Raw genomic sequence first — 25,817 nt, forward strand, 5'->3', positions numbered from 1 at the left:
GTGATCTGAGAAAGTTGCATTTATTATTTCTGCTCTTTTGCACTTGTTTGCAATGTTTTTATGCCCTAATACATGGTCAATTTTTGTGAATGTACCATGTGCTGCTGAAAAGAATGTATATTCCTTTTTTGTCCCTAATATTTTTCTCCACATGTCTACTAACTCTAATTTTTCTAAGATTTCATTCACTTCCTTATCTCTTTCTTATTTATTTTTTGATTTGATTTATCTAGTTCATATAGAGGAAGGTTCAGGTCTCCCACTAGTATAGTTTTTCTATCTATTTTGTCCTTGAGTTCCTCTAGTTTCTCCTTTAGAAATTTGGATGCTATGCCATTTGATGCATACATGTTGAGTATAGATATTTCCTCACTGTCTATACTGCCTTTTATCAGGATGTAATTACCTTCCCTATCTCTTTTAACTAGATTTATTTTTACTTTGGCTTTGTCGGATATCATGATTGCGACTCCTGCCTTTTCTTTGTCAGTAGATGCCCAATAGATTTGGCTCCACCCTCTTACTTTCACCCAATGTGTATCTACCTTCCTCATGTGTGTTTCTTGTAGACAGTATATGGTAGGGTTTTGGATTCTAATCCACTCTGCTATTTGCTTGTGTTTTATGGGTGATTTCATTCCATTCACATTCAGATTTATGATTAGTAGCTGTGTATTTCCCAGCATATTGATTCCTGCTCCTGTTCCTGCCTTTTCTACTTTCACTATTTCCTTCTACACCAATGTTTGCTTTTAAACAATCCCCCTTGTTCCCACCCTTATTTTACTTTCCTTTCAACCCCCCTACCTTCTTATTCTGCCCCCTTATTTTCCCTGTAGTCTTTCTAAAATTAACCCCCCTCCTCCTCCCTCTCTTGTACTGCTTCCCTCCCCACCAGACTATTTGTTACCCTTCTACTCCCTTGCAAATCTATTCTCTGCCCGCAATGGATTGGATTGTTTTTCCCTCTTTGATTCAATTTCAAAGCACATAAAAGTTGAGTATTGCCTGTCTCTGATCTCTTTATCCTTCCATTATATTGATGTTCTCCCCCCTCCCACCATAAGCTTCTTGATGATGAATAAATTTACCCCCATTTGTTTCTTTTTGCATTTCTTTTAATATTAACCTATTTTAAGCTCTAGTTATATATATGTATATATATATGCATACTCATGTGTATATATTTTTGCATGCATATATCTATGTACCTATTTATTTCCTTGCATTCTATACAGTTTGTCACTGTTCCCTCTAAGTGTATTTCTTTTTGCTACCCAGGTAATAACAACAGTTTTTAAGAGTTACCAATGACCTCTTTTCTTATAGGGACACATATCATTTTAACTTATTGAGTCTCTTAATTTTTTTTTCTTCCCCCCCCCTCTTTTTTAATTACCTTTTGATGATTCTCTTGAGTTCTGTGCTTGTACATCAAATTTTCTGTTCAGGTCTGGTCTTTTCTTTACAAATTCTTGAAATTCTTCTATTTTGTTGAATTCCCATACTTTCCCCTGTAAGAATATAGTCAGTTTTGCTGGGTAGTTGATTCTTGGTTGTAGACCTAGTTCCCTTGCTTTCCGGAATATTGTATTCCATGCCTTTCTTTTTTTCAGTGTGGATGCAGCCAGATCCTGTGTTATCCTTACTGTGGTTCCTTGGCATCTGAATGACTTCTGATTGGCAGCTTGTAATATCTTTTCTTTGGTCTGATAGTTCTTGAATTTGGCTATAAAATTCCTGGATGTTGTCAGTTGGGGATTAAGTACAGGAGGTGATCTGTGGATTCTATCAATCTCCACTTTTCCCTCTTGTTCAAGGATTTTGGGGCAGTTTTCTTCAATAATTTCCTGTAATATAATGTCCAGGCTTTTTCTTTTGTCATAGTCTTCTGGTAGGCCAATAATTCTTAAATTATCTCTCCTTGAACGATTTTCTAAATTCTCTGTTTTGTGAATGAGATGCTTCATATTTTCCTCAATTTTTTGCATTCTTTTGGTTTTGTTTTATAGTGTCCTGCTGCCTTGTGAGGTCACTTGATTCTAGTTGTTGTATTCTGGTTCTTAAAGACTGGATTTCATCCTTCATTTTTTGGTCGTCCTTTTCCTTTTGGTCTGATTTTCTTTGGAGGTCATCTTTCATCTTCTTCACCTCATCTTTCATCTGCTTTGCCTCATCTTTCATCTCCTTTGCCTCATTTTCCAGCTGGTTGATATTGGCTTTCAAGACACTATTTTCTGTTTCCAGATGACTTATCTTAGTTTTTAAGTTCTTTTCCCAATTGTCTTCAGTCTCTCTTAATTGTGTTTTGAATTGCATTTTGAGTTCTTCCAAAGCGTGTATCCAATTTGCTGGGATTTCTGATTTTTCCTTTGCTGATCCCTCTCCCTCTGTTTCATTTGCTCTTTGCTCATTACCTGTGCAGAAGCTGTCTATTGTAATTTCTTTCTTCTTTTTCTGTTGTTTGCTCGAGTTTACCCCTTCTTTGCTCCCCATATTTGGCTGTGCTCTTGCTCCTCTCATTTTGTTTTGGTTTTGGGGAGGTCATTCTCCCCTCTTGGAGCTTTGTCAGATCTCTTGGTACAGTCCCTAGGAAAGGAATGTTAGCTTCCCTGTCCTCTGGAGGCTTTTGATTGGATTGAGTTCAACTGGGTCGGGGTGTGTGTGGTATGAAGCTGTGAGGCACTGAAGACTCCTGGAAGGCTGGGCCACCCAGGCTCTCTCCAGTTCTCTCCAGCTGCTTCTCCACTGTGCACAAGTGCCTTTGCCTGCCTCCCTAAACTCTGAGGAGTTCTGATGGAATTAGGTTCAAATGGATTGGTTTGGATGTGCCCTGAGGCAAAGGTGAGACTGGAGCCTGATGGAGGGACCCAGCCACATCTCTGTCTCTCCCTGGCTTTCTCTCCGCTGTCCAAGCTGGATTTTCTGAGCCCAGCACCCAGCTGCTCACAAGCTAGACCCTCCAAACCAGCACCTTTGCCTGCTCAGAGGTTCCCGCTGCTGCTGGGGGCTCAGCCCTCTGGGCTGTGGGGAAGGGGTCCTGGGACCTTCCTTCTGCCTTCCCCTTATCCCTGAGTATTCTCGGATTCCAGCTTTTGGGGGGTGTACCTTTTGATTTGAGTCCAGAAGGTGGGTTCCCTGCTTCTGTCCTGTTGTTCAGATTGAATTTCGGTGCCCTGGGAGCATTCAGTCTGTATCGGTAAGGAAGGGTCTTGCACAAGGTCTGAACTTTTGCTGCTTGCTAAGCCGCCATCTTGACTCTGCCCCCTCCAAGTCTATCTTAGCAGAAAACTCTACTTCTGTTTTTTGATGTCTAAAAGTAGTAGAGCATGTGGATGCAGATGTATTCTATTCTAACTCTAATTTTGCATTGGAACCAAATGAAACTGGCTGATAAAAAAGGTGGATCAAGTACAATAAATGAATAATCATAGAAAAAGATAAGTGATTAATAACTAGTAAATTTGTAAATTTCTTAGTTTGTGAAAATATAAATCAGTGGAGAAGAATTAAATTTATCTTATGTAAACCTTAAAATTTCTTAGACTTATAAATGTTGGAAATTTCACCATTGGGAAATTTCATACTTGAAAAATTTCCTATTGAGAGTGGGAACTCTATTGGAATGTGAATCCCATTGGCATGGGAGGTTCCTCCTCCTCCCTTCTTAAGATTACTTTAGGACAGAAACCTTTTGCTGAACAATGGAAAGGGCTTTGACCTATGCTTAAGCATAGAACAGGAATTTCTTTGAGTCATGATTTATTTTAGAATTGATACAATGGAGATACTTGGAATGACAGAACCAGGTCTTGGAAATTGCAATCTCCACCCTACTCAGTCCTAACAGGATTTAGGAAGGGCTGCAGCATAGATCAAAATTTAATTATTCCAATCTCTACCCTACTCAGGGTAACAGGATTTAGGAAGGGCTGTAGCAAAAGATCAAGATTTAATTATTTGAGAATATGACCTTCAACAGATATGTGCAAAGCCACAGACCTCTGGGTGGTCCTGGGTTAAGCTAGAGCCACCATTGGCACAGGGAAAATGATGGACAGTGATTGGTAGATGTGAGAACTGAGGGGAGGGAACTTGGATGGTTTCCTTAAAGATAGAGGGGTCTGAGGACTGAGGGGTTGGTTGGAGAGTTTTGGCTCTGAGTGTTTGGAGAGGTGCTCTGAGAAGCTTGCTATGAAGGAAGCTGGAGGTAGAGGCCCCTGAGACTGTTTCTCCATTTTGGTCATGTGAGTAATAGGGACTGATCTCTTTCCTTTGCCCCAGCTATCTAAGGGCTTGGGCCTTTTGGCCCAGCCTAAACAGAAAGGGTATTTAAGCCCTATTCCCTTCTCTCCCTTTTCTCTCTTCCTCTCTATCTCTATCTCTAATACCTTTCTTCATCCTGTTTGTAATTAAACTTTATAAAAGATTGACTACTGACTTGAGTTTTCATTTAGGAATTACACTGAATTCCTTGGTGACCTTAAATTAATATATATCAGTCTTTTATAGTGATTTCCTTGTCACACTTATAAATGTTGACAATATCATCATGAGGAAATGTGGTTAAAAAGGGAATATGAACTGAACAAGATATTTTGTGAGTTTTCTCAGCTTCTAAGACTTGGGCTTACTTCGTTTAGTTGTACTATTGGATTCCTAACAAGAAATGCAGTTGGTAATTTCCCATTTTGGGCCCGTAAATCACTTCTTAACTTAAAACAGAATTAATTGGTATGTGAATTGTGAATCAGATTTTCTTTGTTTAGCATCAGCAACCTTTAAATTGATCAATAAAAACTGAAAACACCCCTACTTAACACTGTTAGCCTTCAAGTAAGAGACTTCACAAATCACTTACTAAAGTGATAACTCCAGAAATCAAAGAACCCTCCTTAACACTAAGTAAGAGTGTTCTCAAGTCATTTTCTAAAGAGGGTGATAACTCAATTAGTCAGAAACTTCTGAAACCTAGGATAAAAGTTGATTCCTTAAGAAGCCTATGATAAAAGGTTGACACCATCAGAAGCCTATGATAAGAATTACCTCCTTCTGAGGTAAGAAATGAATCCCATAGACACTGCCCTAGTGGGTAGTGCTAAGCAATTTGGAAGGTTTCCTTGGACCTTGTAAAGAGGGGAAGGGATAAGAAGTCACTATAAAAGTCCTAAACTTCTTCAGTTGGAGAGAGTATTCAGCAAGCAGTCTTTTGGAGATAGTCTTTGGGGAGTCCTTATTGGCCTGAATCGGGAGCTTGGAGGATCTTGGACTGGGACTAAGGCTTGGAGATACAACTTTGGACTTGGCCCTTGGCTTCAACTTGGGACCTGGGCTCTTGGACTGTTTCTTGGGTGAGTGAATAGCTGATCTTCTTTTCCTGGCTTCTAGAGAGAGCTTATTTGTGGAGAGTCCTTCACTTCTTTGAGGAGGCCATGTATGTGGAACTCTGATTCTTCTGGTACAGAGTTAACAGGTCCTGCTGGGCTGAGCTGAGCCCTAGATCAATATTTAGTGTGATAGAGTAGACATCTTCTCTACCCTCTTTTTTCACTCTTTCCACTCTTTTGTAAATAAAGCTACTAAAAGTCATTTTGGCTTGAGCTATACTATTTTTTAAATCGGTGACCACAATATTATTTTAGAATACTCACATATTTAGTCAAACCCTTAATTTAATCCCTTACATGTATTAAACAAAATGTTTATATTTTATTTTTAAATTCAACTTATTCAAGATTATGTAGGGGACATTAACTTTTGGAACAGTAGAGAAGCATCTGTTATGGACATAAGTGTATAAGGGAAAATGAGTCCCTACAGGCTACTATTACTGCTGATAAGTGAAAGTCATGAAAAAGTCATAGCCATTATTAACACATAAAAGAGTGATATAATTTCCTGAAATAAATTTGCATCCATGGACAAGGAGATTTGAAAAAAATGTGCATTTTATATAGCAGGTTTGATTTTGAAATGTTTCTCTTTTATGGTTAGGGAAAATCTTTTGAATTTGCTATTTCAGAAATACTTTGGAATACAAAATGAATAAACACCTCAATGTTATCATTAATGTTAAATGGGTTACAATTGTTTTTATTTTCCTGGTTAGTTTACTTGAACAGGATTGTGGTCCTGAAGTCTTGATATTGATGAAGTTATTTAGCTCAATGATCTCTATGTCTCTTTCAGGGATATCATAGGAAGTCTGCAGCAAGACTTAAAAAAGTTTAGGAAAATGGATAGTAAAATTTTAATTTTCTTAAATTAAAAAAATAAATTGCATATAACACTGAGAGGAGAATGAAAGGAGAAAGTGAGAATTGGGGGGGGGGTTCACTCTCTTATCAGGTATTTTGCTAATGATTGTGATTGAGTAAATTTAAAAAAAAATAGTAATTATTTAGTGCCATATTTTCATAGTCATGAACCTTGATCTTTAGTATTAAAGACCATGACCAGTTACATGTAGATGTATTCAGGGAAATTTTCAATGAGTTTAAGAGGAATATGGATCATTGTTATTATTGATGCTTTGCAACAAAGTGTCCATAAATATATATTTTCTACATAGAACACCTGAGGGGGTGACTGAAGAAAGAGATGTCAGAGCAAATATCCAAGTTGCTAAGTGACCCTGTTTCCCTGAGTAGTTCTGAAAGCTGTTAAGGAAAATGGGTTATCAAGTAGTGACACATAATAAAATTCTACCTGAGGCTTAAATACTGCATGCAAATTGAGCCTATTTGAGATTTTTCTAATTTATGGTTCTAGAGGTTACATTCATTCACCTTCCCTAAGGAAAACAGATTTAATAGATCCCCTATATTCCCTTAATGCTCATTAAGTTACTACATCACAAGTCATGTGTTAAAATTTCTATAAAAAGATAAGCTATCAACCCACCAATAGAAGAACATGAACTTGGAATTTTTTCTTTTCAGTAGGGATGATGAGTTTGTGTGAATTTGTCTTTGTTCCAGTTTTTCTTTGTTTGAAGTCAATGTCCCACATCTTTAGGACAGTTGTTTAGGGGCAAGGTCTTTGGCAATGTGTATGACTAGAACTCATTGACTGATCAATAGCAATATTGATCCCATTACTTTGGCTTTCTCAGCATTCTATATTAACAACTGAACTAACAAGGTAAATATGTATTTACATATCAACATTTATACATGTTTTGGGTAGGTATCCTCCTAACTCACTAAAGGGTTTGAGGCTTGTGGGTTACAATCAACCTGTTTTAGCCTACCTGCTGTGACTAGTACTAGTACTAGTGCTTAGCAGGCACTCACAGTAAAAATGTCCATTCTTGCTGAACAATCTGAGACTCCATATCCCTCAAATGTGTGAAGACTTCCCTCAGTGGGGGGATGAATGAGAACAGTTTGTTCAAATGGCCAATAATGCAGCTGAATCAGGTACACTGAAGTGGTTATAGTTTGGTCACACATAAATTCATCTGCTGCATCCTAGACTACTGTCAGTCATCCTAATTTTTGTCTTGTCACTAAATTTTGATGACTCTGGGAAAGAAAGGCCAATGACTTTGTATAACTCTGCTTCACTTAAAGCCAATTCATATCCAAGTCAGGACATTAACCCATGTTGTAATTACTCATCTTAAAGGACAAACTTAATTTCAATAAATACATGAAGACATTGAACTTATGTGTAAACCATTCTCAAAATATTATGGAATGTTAGTCTTTTACTGAGGCTATACATTTAAAAACAATAAACCTCTATAAAACTCATAAACTTGTACATAACTCTGATATATGGTAGAAATAATAATGTGATGAAGCATATTTACTTATTTTTTCCCATAAAGTATATGTTCATTCAATAAAGATCACAATAACATACAATGCAGAAGAGAATTTTTAAATTTCATCAACTTTTGGCTGTACAAAATTTGATCACACAATTTTAACTGATATTAGGAAAAATAAGCATAAATAAGGAATATAGTATGACTGTCAGAATAAAAACTCTCTGGAGCTTGTAAATTTTAGATTTAATTTAAAAACCCACAAGACCATCTATTAATTCATAATTATTTATTATGTAGTAAAAGTTGGAGTTGGAGAGAAATAAAGGTACATAGTCACATTGTCCTGCTTAGCTAATCTGAGTTTGCCACTCATCTGATGTCTCCGTTAATTAGACAAGAGATGCTGTGCTAGGGAAAAGTCAAAAGGGCATCGCGTTGTTTCCTAGCCAAAACCCACAAAAGATGCCTCACTTGGCAACTAGACCAAGAGCCAAGAGTCAAAAGCCCTGCTGTTTTTTCCAACCCTAATTTATAACCCCTGCAACATCACTCCTACTGGCTCTATGTTTGGATAGACTTAACTTCAGTCTGGGTCAGAGGTGAGTCTTCCAGATACCAAGTCATCAAGAACAAGAGGCAAGTATATTCTAGGATTCCAGAGAGTTTGAGGCCTCTAGAGTCCTCCCATAGTATGCATGCATGCCCAATCGAAGGGTGGAGTTGAGCTCTGGAAGCTAAATAGATTTTCAAAATTTTCCTTTCTAAAAAGAAAGAGGGATAGAATTTATTTTGAATTCACACATTCCCAAAGGGAAAATATGTAGGTTTGTAACCAAGAATAACTTACTTAATAAAACTGAATACATTCATCTAGGGGGGGAAATAAACATTTAATGGAACAGATGATGTCCTAAGATGAATACAGATATTAGTAGGCTAGAATCTGAGCTAAATCTAAGATTAAATTTTATATTGATAAATGTAAAATTTCAAATTTGAGATCAAGAAGTTTATTTTTTTTATTACAAAATGAAAAATGTACAACTAGATTTTAGTTTTCTGAAAAAAAAATAGTTCTAGGACTTTGAGTGAACTTGAAGTTCTATGAAGAGTCAAAAATATGTGAACATTCAGGCTGCATTAAGAGGGGAAAAAACACTAGATATGTGGAGGAGAAGAATAGTCCCACTGTATTCTCCACTAGTCAGACTATATGGGTTTATTTAGTTCTGGACATTATATTATAAAATGCAAACATTATAGATCAAGAAAGATAAAATAACCTGGAGACCATCCAAACCAGGGCAACTGTGTATTAATAAGTGAGCCCAAATCCTACTACTGATAGCCAAGACAGAAGAGTAAGGAGTGTGCTGAATTCATCTAACCCACCTCAAATCAACCACAAAAGGAAAAAAAATGTCTGAAAAATTTTGGGGCTGTGGGACCAACAGTAAATGGAATGAAGAATTTCAGTCAAAATACATAGAATAGCCACAGGAAGGACGCATCTTACAGGAAGAAGAGGTAAGAGCAATGGAATCATCAGAAATAGGAGTAACCTAGAACAAGTACCTATGCCTGAGGGAATCATAAGTGGATAGATTAGCATCAGTTCTCACAATAGGAAGTTGAACTGGAAGCTGAAGAATGGAATTCAGCTAAATACATTTCACATGGCATGTAGGGAACTCAGAAAAAATAATTCCTTCCATTCCATAAGTGGACTTGAACCTCAATATATAGGCAAGATCATTAAAAGAGCTCCCCAAAATTAGTAAAACCCTAACTTTGGAAAGCTATTTTAGTAACAGAATACAAAAATACAAGCTCAAGCTCAGAAAAGACAGCAATGAGAAAATGGAAATATATAAACCTTCAGAGGCAAATGTGAAGACAGCTCAGGTCCAAAATGAACTACTGGGAAGAGTTCTAAAAGTTGATCAAAATCAAATAACAAATGACTTAGAAGAAAAATTAGAAAAAAAAAATTATAATAAAAGGAAACAGCTGAAAACAAAAACTCAATGAAGAAAATTAATCTCTTTAAAAGGAAATACAAAAACACAGGAATTAATAAGGCATTGTAATAAATAATAATAAGGGACTATATTGATTGGTGACTGACATCTAAAGATCAAGCAGTTACCTTCTTTCTTTTGTCTATTCCCTCCTCTCTCTATACCTCCCATCCTCCCTCTTCTTCCCTTTTGCTTCCCCTCCCCCTTCCTTCTTCTTCTTTCTAAATCACTCAGGGGGGAGTTTATGATGTTTCAAATGAAATACTCTTTATCTTCTTTATCTTAAGTAAGGGGTTTATTTGGAGAAGACAGGAAAGGTTAAAGAATGGAAGTAAAATGGTTGGAGATTTCCCGATTACTACAATGAGTCTTAGATTGGAGGATATTGGAATATAGTTCAAATTGAGAGAAATGTCTGATAGGTCTGGAAGTTCAGTCACTATCATCCACAGAGCAAGTCAGATAGATATCTGAACTATTGTCCTTTTCTTTTGCCTTCAAAATTGCCAGACCACCTCCTTTCTGTCTTCAAGGTTAAAAGACATTGGTTGGTCTGTTCCTTTCCCTCCAACTGCTCCTCCTGGTAACATTCCAAATAGAACCTCTAGTTTGACTGAAAGGTCACCACTCAGCCACTGCTTCTGCCTCTTTGCATGCTTCCCAATTTCTCTCTTCCACAGTATATATATATATATATATATATATATATATATATATATATATATATATATATATATTCTCACTGGAGTTATTCTAAGGGGAAAAAGAGAAACTAGATGATTATTTATTTCATATACCATGGTAGATTTTTTGTTTGTTTGATTTTTAGTAATGGATTAGACTTAATGGTCACTGAAATTCACCAAAATTTTGAGATTCTCAAAATACAGAAAGTTATTCTTTATTGTTTCATTGTTGTACAAAGTAGATTTACTTAACTGTTCAAATTCAGATTAAAGTCAGGTCTTTTCTATCAAAAAAAATCTTTCTGGAATTCACCATAGTTCCCTTAAAAACCCATTATTGTGTTTTGTCTGATTATATGAGACAAAAGAATATAGATAAAAGTTTTCAGAAAGTTACTGTTGATAATTTTCAGTGAGATATTATTTTAAATGGGTGAAGTATCCTTTAGTAGAAATTTTTGAATACATATTCATGCAACATTTGGAATGATAAGAAGCTACAAATATTTCTGGTGACTTTAATGGAAAATATGTATGCAGATTCTGTCATTCAAATACTCTTTTCACTTTATCATCTTTCACAGGGCTTCATATCCAAAGGGAAAAAAGAAAATTACAAGTACTTTCTATTCAATGAATAAACATAAGGACAACCCTTACAGCGTTTTGCATATTGTGGTAAGGTAAAAGGGTAGTAAGAAGGTAAAGATTCCATATACTATCAGTTTATTTTTCCTGTATCTTTCATCCTTTGTATTTTAGTAGCTAATGCCTATATTTCCAGTTCTGTCTCCAGAAATGTATGAACTCAAAAAGAGAAAATAAAGCAAACTTGAAGTGGATTTTCTCTCTCTAGTTAGAGAAAATGTATAAAGACATGCATAAACTTGTTCTAGTACACACAGTTTATATGCATATATAGATTAAAAAATGTAGTGCTTCTAAAAATTGAAGAAAATTATTTGAATGGAAAGTGTTTTCTTTTGATAAAACCATTACTTAATGAACTGAAAAAAAAAACAAAAAAAAACAAAAAAAAAACAGTCCTACCCTGTATTAGATAGGAGGTAGCTTGTTTTTCCTAGTAGCAGAAGGACTAGAAATACCTGGTCACTACCCCCACTCCCTCACCTCAGCCAGCAAAAATCTCATGAACTAAGATTAATTTTATCCTAACTGCTTTGTGTACTGAAGATTCTAATTTCTCTGATCACAGAAAGGAATCTGAATAATGGTTCAATAAATTTTCTATAACCCCCATTATAAACCTGATCCTGGGTATAGGTACACTAATACATTTTAAGGATTTTGCTTTAAACTCCCCACCAAACCCCCTCCTCCCCCAAAAAAGGACCATAGGAGAGTAATGTAGAAAAGAGAGCATTTAAGCCTTCCTTACTCTTCTTGGACTTTCATGCAAACAAATATTAATCTAAAAGAAGCTAGAAACAAGGTAAAATGTTTGGGATGTATTCTTTTCTTTACTATACATATCTGCCAGAAACAAATATGTTGCTCCTCTTTTGTACAAAGGAAATGTTTGTCCTAGTTTTCCTGAGATTTTTTTTTTTCAGTATACAGAGGGGTTTCCTATCTGAAGCTAATTCTTTAATTTTGTCATAATGTCAGAGAATCATCACATTATTTATTGGTTAAAGACAAAGAGATCTGTATCAGAAATTTTGCATGTATTTTAAAAAGGGTAGAATTTACCTTTGTGCCCTTGTTGAAGTCTGATAATATATTAGCTTTTCCCAGGGTAATTTTGTTTTTTAAATCCTGTAACTGACAGTAAGTGAAAGCAAATTTGGTCAGTAAAAGTTCAGAAACAAGAAAATTTACTATAAAAAGGCAGAATAATTACATGATGATAAAAAGTTAGAAATATGATTTTCATCCACTAATTTAAAGCCACTCTATAATATAATAATATTCCAATCACTCTCTAAACCCTAAGGCAGCAGAGGTATTATTATACCAATTTTACAGATAGATAAACTGAAGAATGGAATGCCTTGCAAGGGTAATGAATTCAATACAAAGTCAAGCATACGCCCAAAGCTTTTCCCTAGCTATTCCTCCACCTGAACATTTAGTTCTTTTAAAAAACAAATATAGGTTTAGATAACCTATAGCCAATATGTAAAAAATGCAAACTTTGTGTTTGTGTGCAGGTTTCAAAAGGAAAAAAATGAAATAGGATCAGAAACCATTACAAGTTTTGGTTGAATACTTAGTGTCACCAAGGTCTCTATACTCAAATTAAATAGAGCAAGAACATTCACCAGATCTGATAGGTGGAATGAGGAATTAAAGGGATAAAAATATTTCTAGGTTGCTTGTGTCTGACTATCCAACCATATAGATATTCTTTGCAGTCCTAAAATAGTTTCTTCCATACTGTTGTTTATCCAAGATTCAAGGTCCTTGGGATTATTCTTCCTTTACCTCTCCTTCTTCTCCTGTTCTTAACTTTAAATTTCTTTACTTCCTAAATCAGTGATTGCAAACCTTTCAGAGACTGAGTGCTCAAACTGCAATCCTCATACTTCATGTAAGTCTCACTCCCCTCCCCCTTACCCTAGACAGGGGAGGTAGGAAGTACTCCCATTGGGCTGCTGGGCAGAGGGGCAGGTGATGTAAGAATTGTCCTCAGGTACATGTGGTGAGGGTGAAGCGAATAGCCCCTCTCCAGTATTTTTGCCATAGGTTCACTAACACAGCCCTAAACACTAATTTATAAGTTTTCTGGCATGGGCATTGTACCTCTAGAAACTCAGGCTATTATCAGGGAAACTATTATCAGGGAAATTCCTTTGCTCCCTTATACCATCTTACTCCCAACCCAACACATCTGACCCTGAGAGGATTATCCTCCTTTGATTGTCCCATTGATTTGAGATGGACACACCTCATCCATCTGTCCTCCAAGTCAGGAAAACCATCCCATGCCTTCAGGCAAACCTCCTCCCCCCAAACCCCTTTATCCAGAGTCAGGTCCTCACTACTATAAAAGAATATAACCCCCTTAGAATTGAGGCATTCTGGGAGCAACCCTCCAGGTTGCTCCACTCATGCTATTCTGCTATCCTCCTGAAGAGCAGATCTTCTACCCATACTGTTCCACTTAGGAGGCAGGCTTCCACCTATGCTGCCTCCTGGTCAGATTCAACATTACTTTCCAAATTAAGAAATTTATCTTTATTTTTAAGCCAAGTTTCAGAGTCTTGCATTCTTGCAAAAGGCATCCTTCCCAAACCCCAGGAGTTCACCTCTGAACTCCATGACAATTTCTATATTCCTCCATGAAGAGAGGTGCTATTGAGGCCAAAATAGTGAGGGGAGGCACCACAGTGTATCTGGGCATGATGACTGGTATGTCCAGTGCAGAAAAGCTTTGAGGTACACAGGAAGCCAAATTTGAGGTGCATTACTCTGCTGAAGTGCCACAGGCAAGGTCCAGCCTCAATCGCTACTCCAGGGGTTCCTGACAGTTGGTGAATGATCAGTCAAGAAAATAACAAATGGAAGACAGCTGTATCTTTACCACCATGGGAATGCTTTGCATCTGATAGCTGCTCTGCCATTCCCAGGCTTGATGTTTATTTTTATACCCATTTTCTCGGCACACAGATACATTACTTAACACACATGTCTAAATGGAGATAATTGGGAAAATGATACATTAACTTTTAATGAATCATTTTAGTAACATTCTATATTATTGTATTGTAATTACAGACAGCATAAAAGTTTCACACCTTTATATGTGATAAATGATTTTGTCAAAGGTGGCTCAATTTTCTCATTACCCTGTGAGGGGTTTTGAGCTTACAAACAAACAAGGACATTTACTTATTACCTTTAATCAAATGGAATAATTAATCAGAAATTCTTAAAGACAATTCAACAATCATCTCATTGAGGTTGAGGGGTATTGGGAACACAACTCAGATTTAATATTAGACTGGTCATTGTTCAGGATTTACTAGGGAGTTTCTGAGTTACTGGTTTGTGAAATCCAGTCACTGAGGCATATTGAAGCTTAGTGTACCTGTAGTGTGCTTGTACTTATTGTATGGGCCTTTATGATTGATTTGTGTGTTGGCTTCATGAGAATAAGTTTCTATGAGTGGGAAAGTTCTGGGTTTGGCCTGTAACTGTGGTTTTACTGAGGATTATGTGTCTAAGTAAAAATTAACCCATGATTTTGGGGTTGAATTTGAGAGTCTGATCTTTTGGTGAGGTTTTGGGGAATTAGGGTACAGGTGTTTTGCTCTTGCATTATTCCTTCTGAGACTAGGGGGAATAGTAATCATGTCAATTCCATAGGTAAGGGATATTGATGAGAGAGGTTATGCAAAGGGAACTGAGGGGGCAATCACTTCTTGCCAAGGGCCACTCTGTGTCCTCCTTAATTACCAATGGGACTCTGTCAAGACGTTGTAGCCTGATGGCTCCCAGCACTGAGGCAATATTTTTTTTTAGTAACCACTGCTTCCTGTATACTCTAAATGGAGAATACTTAGTTTGACCAAACTATAGTTAAAGATTAAGGGACCTACTAAGTACAATAAAGAAAAAAAGTTCAGAAATGTATTCTTCAAATATGATACCCTGTCCTCAATTTCCATCATTATGGCTGGATTGTACTTCCTTACCTCTACCTAATAGATTATCTACTTTTTTCAAGGCATACTTCCAGCATGAAATTCAAACTGATATTTTGCCTAAATTCCCTAATTTCTTGTGTTCTCACATTTTTTCCTATCTATTATTTAACTAATTTGCATTTATTTTATATTATAAATGTATGTGTATATGTTCTCTATGTATTTATGAATATATATGTAGTCTTTCTGATATAATATATACTCATTTACTTTTTCTTTTTCATTTTGTACAGTCAATCACTAACACATTTCTTGGGAGACAGTAGATATTTATTAATAAAGGCTCCTTAATGTTGTTTGAAAATTTTAAGTGATAGCCTTCAAATTTTGCCCCTTCTTTCCCTTCTGTAGCTTAGCTTTATATTTGTTTATAGCTTGTCCTTCATTTTCAAAGAAGACCAAAGACATGAAAATGTCAAGGTCAAGGTGTCAAGATATGGTATATTTCACGGTGGCTGATCACTCCAATACAAATTTGGAAGACATTGAAATTGGACACAAATAGTTGTTTAGAACTTTCGGGTAGAACTGGCACTTGCTCTGGACAGTTCTTGTTTCTGTTTTCATATTTTCATGTTTTCATGATTCTGTTTTGTTCAATTCTGAAAGATATGAATGCATTTCACTTACTTTGGCAGTATTGTGTCCAGGAATGTCCACATAGATGATGAGGTTGATGCATGTATTACCAGAGATAACTCAGTGTTTCATGATTTTTGGATAGACTGTCCAGGTTTCACAGAAACAACAGTATAATCAGGAAACAGTTCCTCAGTCTTTCAGTGTGGTATGCAGTCTGATATCTATTCTCTCCCATAGTTTCTTTCAAAGTCTCCAAACTTATTTATATCATTCAAAATTTCTCCATTTTCTGTGACCAATGGTTCCACTTGTGATTGATGCAATGAGTGATGTAGCTGGTAAAGAAGCTCTTTTTCTTGGTGCTGTCAGGTAAAAATTAGTACAAGTAGCAGAGAATCTATTCATATTCTGTTGCATCTTGAGCTCACAGGATACATTTATTATACAATCAACTGCACACAAAATGTGGTGCACCACCTCCCCCATCACTTTAAATATATATTTCTTGACCATAATTTCCCTGATGGGACTACATAGGTTTGCATTTTTTATGTGTGACTGATAAAATTTTTCACCTGTCTTCCCTAGTCTAAGCAAGCCTAGGGATAGTCCTGTATCCTGAAGATGAGGACATGAAAATGTTTTTAGATGTGGCCTTAAATGATTTGCAAAGGAAGAAATTCTTCAAGGAGGTTATGGCAGTTAGAGATATTTTTCTGAGGTGGCAAGGGGAGTGTTGGAGGAAGTTTATAAATCCCCAAACTCTATTTAATAAATATTAAGGAAAAGGTTTGAGGAAAGGTAACAAAGGTTCAGGATTAGGATCCCTAATTCTAACAGGGGGCTAAGCTTTTACCCACTTCCCTCTAGTTCACAAGAACTTGCTTCTTGCTCAGGTTACCCTGAGGCTTCTTATTACTCCTTAATCTATAGTAATTCACAGATCTATTCTAAATACATTACACTAAATTATAATCCTCTTATTTGTAATCAAGTTTATCATCTCTGTTAATTTCTCTCAGCTTTGAATCAGTCTCTCTACCAACTGCCAGACCTTCTGGGTCTAGTTAGGCTTTTCGGCCTAAGCAGCCTTCTGACCCTACACAGGCCTCAAAAATTGGCTGACTCTGTCTCCAGCCATAGAGGAAAAAAACAGACTCTTCCTGTCTCCTTAGATCTCTTTCAGCTTTAAATCAGTTCCATTATTCACTCTCTCTGCCCACTGTCTGCCCTTCTGGGCCTAGCTAGGTTTTTCAGCCTAAGCAGGCCTCAAAATGGCTTGGCCCTCTCAGCCACCACACAGAAATAAAACAGTCCCTCCCTTTCTCTTTTTCTGTTGATTTCCCCCACAAATTTATTCCATAAACATTAATCTGTTCTCCTCCTTTACCTGCCACTGGATTTTTTCAGTGTTCAATGGAACAGAAACCCCATCCTTCTAGGGAAAAAAAAAAAACTCCAGGAGATCCCCTGCTATGTAGGTTGGCAGTTGGAAAACCCAGTTGACTCAAGCTATCCAGAATTCCAACCGGCACCCTTCTCAAAATTTTGTCTGGCCTTAAAGAAACCTTACCCACTATTCTTAACCTGTCCTTAGCTGGTAAGGTCCCAATTACTTCAAATGGGCCTCATTAGCCCTATGGATTAGTTAATCCTAATAGGAGTTTATTTAATTCCAGGAAAATGGAGCTATCAGTATGGCTTAGTCATTTCTTTGAGACATATTGTGGACAGTGAAATGGATGGCTGGATGGCTGAGTTCAGAATGCTATCAGGGTAAATCTTGGAGTCTAGGAGATTTACACAAAATTTTTTTTTCATCTTTCCAGAAGATCTATTGAAAATGTTCAAAATGTATGACTTTCAATTCAGGACAACCTTTTTCTTTTTATTTGTAGTGTATGATTTAAATCAGTATCCAATAATTCTAAGTATTGTTTTATAAGATATATTAATAATCTCTTGAAGTAGAAGAAATGAAAGTGCAAAGTATAAAACTTAAGTATGACCACATATGAAAAATTCTCCTGCCTGGCACTCACCCAACCTCTACCAGTTGCATTCCCAGGAAAAAAGTGTGAGAAAGGGCAGAGTTACACTAAAAATGTATCCTCCTATGTTAACACATAACAGAGAAGGAACATGGGAAACTGGAATTTAGGGTCCTGGGGAGCAAAATTCTAATTACACAGTAGTCAATTAGAAATACCAGAATACAAAAGAAGAGATAGAAGAATTGCTCTTTTCTCTCATTTGGGGAGAATCCAACAAAGCATTTACTAGTAAAATGTTAAAACATATGGAAGAAATGAAATGGAATGATTCTAATATAATGAAAATGACCAAATTATTGGTCTAAGAGTCTAAGAGTTAGAAAAGATCTACCTGATACCTGACCAAGAATTGATATATGGGATACCGTAGTATTCCCATACTCAAAATGCCCTTTTTGACTAACCTAAAGTCTCAGAGTAGTCAATGTTTTTTATATCCTCTTCAAAGAGATTAACACTGTTGCCAAAGTAATTTTCCTTAAGCACATATGTGACCATGTGACATCCCATTCAATCAACTTCAGTTTGCTTCCTCTTACCTCTAGGATAAAAGATAAAATTCCTCTGTTTAGCTTATAAAAGCCCTTCATAACTTAGCCCCAACCTATCTTTCTAAAATCAATGAACTCACTCTCCCTTCCTCATGCAGTGATGTAGCCAAAATGGACTTCTCTTTCTTCCCCACAGATAACAATTCTGTTCTTAAAGTCCTTGCCCTTTCTGTCATGCCTGGAAAGTTTTTTCTTCTCACTTCCAACTAGAACAATCCTTTTCTTCATTTAAGATGCAGCTCAGGAACAAGATTCTGCATGAATCCTTTGATGATTTTTTTTCCCCATTTCCTCCAAATTTTAGCATCTGCCATCCTAAACAATTTCATACATATTTGTATTTATTTAATTTATATTTATGCTATGTATAATGTATTTATTGTTTCCCCTATTAGAATGTAAACTCTATATCAGGAGGGAATATTTTAGCCTTTGGACTTATCTCCAGAGCCTAGCCCAGTTTTTGGCACATGAAAAATGCACAATAAATGTTGATTGATATATTTTTAGAGATATTTCTCTCCAAATTCATCCTACAGATTTAAATGATCAATTATTTATTGGTTTTCTGTAGCAATATCAATCTCCCTCTTTTGAGTGAAATTTTAATTTAGAGAATATAGGTTCCTTCTATGTTAAAAAATACTTTGCAACTATTTTTTTTTAATGTAGCATTTTAATATCTAGGATTTTTAAAAGAAAAACTAATTTCACATTTTTAATGATAGATATTCTCTCATTCTTTTTTTTAATTTCCTCTTTTAAAGATGCCACCTTCCCTTTATTAATTCAGTTTTCTGTGTTCATTTTTCCCCAGAGTAGCTGAGTAGCTGATTCTGTCCAGAGCAATATTTCCACTACAATAATCTTCTTGTCAGTTTATCTCATTGTAGCAGCAAGCCAAAGTACTATTGAAGAATTCCTTGTGTACTTGTCCACAAAAAGTGAGGTGGTTATGTAGGGGGAAAGGATCACGGCTCATCTTGAGTAGCAATGCAATCAAGTATTTAAGCTGTCATTTTCCTAACATTTATTCTGAATACCTTTTCAGGACAGTTAGGAAAGTTGTGGCAAACTGACAAGCCAGTCAGCATACTGAGCAAGCACTTGACATTCATAGAGATGGACAATTTTTTTTTCCTCTAGAAAATGCTAGTAATGAAACAGCAAATATGAATGTATTTGTCCCCAATACTAATGATAGTAAGTGCTATCATGTAATGTCAGTATAAGGTAAAAAGGTTACGTCATAGTAAAGAGCGATCTTCTAAACATGAATCCAGTGGTGTAATCAGACCAATTGTATTTCCTGACTCTTCTCAGAGGAATGGATATATTCATGGTAAAGTGGACTCAATTCTGATCACTTCTTAACTCACTCAAGGATTATCTTTAACAAGTAACCAATGATCATGGAAGTTTAACTAATTATTATTATTATCAGTATCTTTTTGATTATCATTATCTATTTGAAATAAATTTAGAAGTCATTTTAAGAAGACAGGGCAATTTTGGTGTTTGCAATCAATTAGGATCTGTTGTGATCATAGAGATTTTTAGCTAGAAAATACTAGAGAAAGGAGTTTGGGGGAAACCCTCAGGTGATTGTGTTCTTTCCCTTTCTCATTATCCCAAACCTCCCTACTCCCCAGAATGCACTCCAGGTACCCAGATATGTATTGCTGGCATAGCCTCTAAGATGACCGTCTGAGAAGAATAAACTTGGACTGGTGCATCTGTTTCTCTGGGTAGACTAGTTTTAAAGATAGAATTGTGCAAACTCAGATGAGTTCCTGCTCCAATTCCTTAAGCTGAGCAAGAAAGCTTCTTGATACTTCTCCTACCAATTTCTGTTCACTTAGGAGAGCAGGATACTTTGGGATACATGTCATATTTTAAGTTTGGTTATGTAGATGGTATGCGTAAAATGTGAACATGGGCTGGGGGAACATTCCAGATTAAGACACATTAAATTAGCATAAAAGGAGTTCATTACTGCTTCTGTTAAAAAAAAATGCTCCCCATAGAGCATCAGACCATGGCCCCAGGCACAGAATCATAAGGATATATTGAAGTGACTTCATCAGTACAGCACTCTCTCTTCATTAATATGTCACCTGAGTTCATTCCCTAGTGCTTAACAAACTCCTATTCTCATTTACTATCCCAGTCTCTAGAATACTGAATCCCAAATTACTAACAATCCTTTCTCCAACAACTGCTGTTTGCTCTGTCCTCCTTGCCCATTTTAACTCTAACTTCATCACAGCAAATTCCATATCGGCTGGCCCTCTGGAACTCCTACTCCACAATTAATGACATTTCTTTCATCTGAATAACTCTTTCTAATACTTAATCTAGTCTCCTTTTACTTGCTTGCTACCTTCAGATACAACAATCTTTAAAAGTCTTTCAAGCACTGGATTACATATTCTCATATGCAGAACTTACAGGTTCTGGATAGGAAATAATCATTAGGGCACATCTTTCTAGACTGTTCCTTAAAGCACTTAGAAACTTCAATTTATTCCAATTTAAAGCCTAAACCACATGCTACAAGACAGACATCTATCAATTCTCTAAGTAATTCCTCTCACTTTTCAATGAGGTCAGCTCCAAACTGTTCCATCTTCCACTCTCTTATATTTTGCCTTCATGTATAATTTCCATATGTTTATTAATGTCCCCTCACCTTAGATTCTCCGTTACTTAATCTAATCAATTTACATTACCTACCCCTCCTTGAATCTTACTTCTCCTAAACTAATTTACCAACTATTGCACTTCTACTCCATCTGCCTTCTAGGATGTTTCCAGGTCAGTTTTGATACTTTAATGGCTTCAAATCTAAACGGAACTACTTTGAACCTTCATTATAAGGCTGAAGTTGTTTTTTTTTTTCAATTTTCAACTCAACCTTATTTGACATACATTTGAAAAGCCCAGACTTCCAGATAGACTCAGACAAATCTTTAAATTAACTTTTAATAAGTTATATATCAGAAAGATTTTTAAGTGTTCTGAACATTGTATATGTTTCAAGAAATTTGTGCATGCCCAGATATTTTAAAATATAAGCCCTATGTATGATACTATGGGGACACACTTCTTCAAGAAGATATTCTGTGTTCTTCTACCATGTGTCTGGTAACAGCCTTTTTCCTTTGACTGCATAGAAGACAGTTTACATGATTAAAACTAGCAGATTGATACAATCTGTCTTTTCAATTGTATCAGATTCAAAGTCCTTTTCACTCACAGCTCAGGTCTTGAGAAATAAATTAGGTGGGAAAATTTCCACCTTTTTAGGACTTGTTCCCCAGAGAATTTGACTTGGAGTTTTATTTATCCTTTTCAGTTCTAAGCAGAGGCAGTGCAGTTCTCACTTGGGAGCTCAAAACATGGTGATATTAGAGTCAGGATTCTAGGCCCAATGTTGCTGCTGCCACAGAACCATGAGAAAATAGAATCCTAGTTTGTTAGCATAGGGAATTTTTTGCTTTAAATTTAATGGAATGATGATGTATATGAACTGAGATAACCTCTGAACCTCTACCCCCTCTCCTTTGGTAACTTAAGGAATATACAGGGGGATTTTATATCCCAAGCATTTGGAAATTTTGTGTTTATTCTTGTTATGTCTTTGATGATTCCTTTAAAGGAAAGAGAAGGAAAGATTACTAAAAGCTAATCTGATGGTCAGGTAGGTGTGTGAAAGTGGGATAAAGGTGTATCTTAAAATTAGAGACTCTTAAATTGAGTCTCATATTTGATGTGGACTTGAGCCAACAGGAAAGACAACTCCTCCTTTCAGGGTTCCAGAGAACCAAGGTGGAGTAGTGAAATGGCAATATAGCTGACTTTCAGAATTGTGGAAATAGGATATAAGTACAGATGAAAGCAAACACCAAACATTTTATGATTATTTAAAAATATCGGTACAACTCTAAAGGGCTTTGAATAACTCAGCAAAACAATCTGAATGGGAATGGGGGAAGAGTACATACTTCGAAGTGGTGTTACACTTGGATCCATTTGTCCCTTTTCCTTTTGCTAAAAAATGCCTTGCCAAATCTCAACCCTATATGAGTCGCAAGATATAGCTTTGCAGTTTCTACAGGTTGACTGTTGAAAAAAGTTGGAGAAAGTCATTCAAATGTTCTGACCAGATAAATTTTACATTTCTTAATTGATGTCAAAGGGTTCAGCACTATAGCAATACAAATCTTACTTGCCTAAAATTGTTTTTCCCTTTCACTAAACAGAATATTTGTTCAAAAATCCTCTCTCCTCTTCTCTATCACGGTACTCTCCCAAACCCCCTTCTCTGCCAACAACTTTTCCAAGTTATTTATTAAGAATGTTGAGAGGGGGCAGCTGGGTGCCTCAGTGGATTGAGAGTCAGACCTAGAAACGGGAAGTTCTAGGTTCAAATTTGGCCTTAGACACTTGCCAGCTGTGTGATCCTGGGCAAGTCACTTAACCCCCATTGCCTAGTCCTTACCACTCTTTTTGCCTTGGAACCAATACACAGTATTGACTCCAAGACAGAAGGTAAGGGTCTAAAAATATGTTGAGAGTCTTTGGGAAGGCATTGTGGGAAGATGGCAGAATAGTATATGGAAATTCTTAATCCCCTTAATACCCCCACACAAACAACCAAAAATAAATCCACAAAATCACCTAGTTGCTAAGCCCCAAATCCTTCTTCTAGAAGGATACCATTGGAATATACAAACACAGGAGAAAGTTCCAAGGAGCAGGTATGTCAGTAGCAGATGCAGACTCTTCACCAGGGATGCTTACTGTTCCCTAATTGGGGCCTGAATGAGGAAATATTGAGTCTGCAAGCCCCAGACTTGAAGGACAGGACATCAAGTCTCACTGCCAAGAGGGGAGGGATGTTGGAGGACCAGACAATGTGGACAAGAGGCCTGCTCTGTCTGGGACTGCAGTAGTGGTAGAGGAGCTGTGAACAAGGAGCACACACTGTTGTCTGTGTTTGCTGAGGTACTGGGGTACTGCAAGCTGTGATCTCTCCCAAGGGAGTAGGTTCCCTGGATGTTGCCACAGAAGCTGTCCATCTGCAACTGTAAGCAGAGTAAAAAATACCATAAAACTCTGGAGTACTTGAGATTAATCACAGACTGTGGCTTGAATAGGGGACTGTTCAGCAGACACTGGGCTATAAAAATTGGAACTAAATAAGGTCCAGGACAAAACAAACAAAAATATAATGAAATCTAAGATAGCATACGTCAATACTGTAGGAAACATGGGAGGCCACCTAAAAGATAATAAAGAATCTATTGACATAGTTGCTAATTTTTTTTAAAGAAGTAGCAAAGGAGAAAGACCAAATTGTTGATAAGCTACTATGGGGATATAGAAGACCTGGGTTCAAACTTAGAGGACAGTGAAATAAAAATATGTACTTCCTAAATGTCTAATAAATGCAATATGTAACCATAAGCTCAAAAAGAACTTTTGGACAAGATTTTAGAAGACCTTAAAAACCAAATGAGAAAGGATGAGGAAAACTATGAAAGAAAAATCAATCAAATGGAAAAAGAGACTCAAAAGTAAAAATACACAGGAATATCATTTTTAAATTCCTAGCTTAAAGGTTTAAAAAAAAAAAACCACTATAGACAGGAAGGAGAAAAAAACAATGTAAATACTGTGGAGCTATAGTCAGGAATTAGAAAAGACCAAGCAGGGGTGACATTAAAAGAACATAGGACAGGGAGCACAGATTTTCATAAAGCAAAAGAACTGGGCTTACAACTAAGAATGGCATGTCCATCAATACTAAGTGTAATTCTGAAGGCAAAAAGTGGATATTTAATGAACTAAAGGAGATTCAACTATTCCTGGGGGGGGGAGGGAATTCAGAACTCAGTAGAAAATTTGATCCCTAAAAACATATGAAGATAATGATGAAAGATTAATTATATGTAATTCTTGTATCAGAAAATTTCAGCTAGGGCTCCTGTGAATAGCATGATTACCTGGGTATTTTAAAGGGTATGTATAAATAGGTAAATGCAATGGAATGGGTTAAAATGGTAGTGGAATAGAAGAGGAGGAGGTAGGATGGAATAGTTGTCACATATGGAAGAGGAATTAGTGGGGAAATTGCCATGGAAAAGAGGAGAAATGAGTGGAGGCCAGATAGTACAAGAATGCTACTCTCATCACATATACTCTCATACACAATAAAAAAAAGCATAAAAATCATCTTAACATATAGGATAACAGCAGGGAAAGAGGAGGAACTGAGATAGGATAAGGGAGACCAAGCAAAGGAAAGCCCCTTAAGCAACCAAGGAACTAAGAAAAGAAACAGTAGATTAAGAGAAAAGAGGGGAAGGGGATAAGAAAAGGTGGTAAACTGAGATGGTAGTACATATCAAGAATTAGGGGGATAAGGTGAGAGGATAAAGGAGAGACTCAGAAAGAGATAAGTCTGAGAAGGGATTTAGCAAAAAGAAATAGGACAAAGTGAGGAAAAACAGAATTAAGGGAAATATACAACTAGTAATTATGATGGAATGGAATGGAATGAATATTATAATGAAGAGAATGAATTCACATATAAAATATTAATAGATAGCAGAATGGATCAAAAATGAAAACCTGACAATATATTGTTTACAAGAAACACACTTAAAATCAGAGATTCATATAGAGTAAAAATAAAGGCCTGGAGCAGAAGATGTTGTACCTCAGCTGATACTAAGAAAGCAGGGGTAGCAATCATGATTTCAGACAAAGGTAAAGCTAAAATAGATATAATCAAAAGAGCCAAACAGGGAAACTGCATTATATTAAAAGGCACCATAGAAAATGAAACATTATCAATTTTAAACTTATATGCATGAAATGATATAGCATCTAAATTTTTAAAGGAAAAACTGAATGAATTATAGATAGAAATAGATAATAAAACAATAATGAGAGAGGATTTTAGTGTGTCCCTCTTGGATCTATCTAAAAAAATAAAGGAAAAAACTTCAAAGAGATGAATGACATCTTAGACTAATTAAGTATGATAGATATCAAGAAAGAACTAAATTGGAACAGAAAAGGAAAAAGCCTCTCAGAAGTACATGGCACCTTCACAAAAACTGTGACTACATTTGTACACAAAAATGTTATAACTAAATATAAAAAGCAGGAGTACTAAGTAAAACCTTTTCAGACTTTAATGAAATAAAAAGTGTATATGATAAAGAATCATGGAAAAAAGTAAAAATTAGAGACTAGATAACCTGATTTTAAAGAAGGAGTTCCTTAAAGAAAAGAAAATCATTCAAACAATAAGTAATTTTTTCAAAGTGAATGATAATAATGAGAAAGATACCCAGACTTATCAGATATGGCAAAAGCAACAATTAGAAGAAAATTCATATCTCAAAATGCTTATATTAATAAAATAGAGAAAAAGATCCATTCATTTGAAAGACAATT

This window comes from Monodelphis domestica, chromosome 3 (assembly GCF_027887165.1).
Source record: "Monodelphis domestica isolate mMonDom1 chromosome 3, mMonDom1.pri, whole genome shotgun sequence".
Taxonomy (NCBI): Eukaryota; Metazoa; Chordata; class Mammalia; order Didelphimorphia; family Didelphidae; genus Monodelphis; species Monodelphis domestica.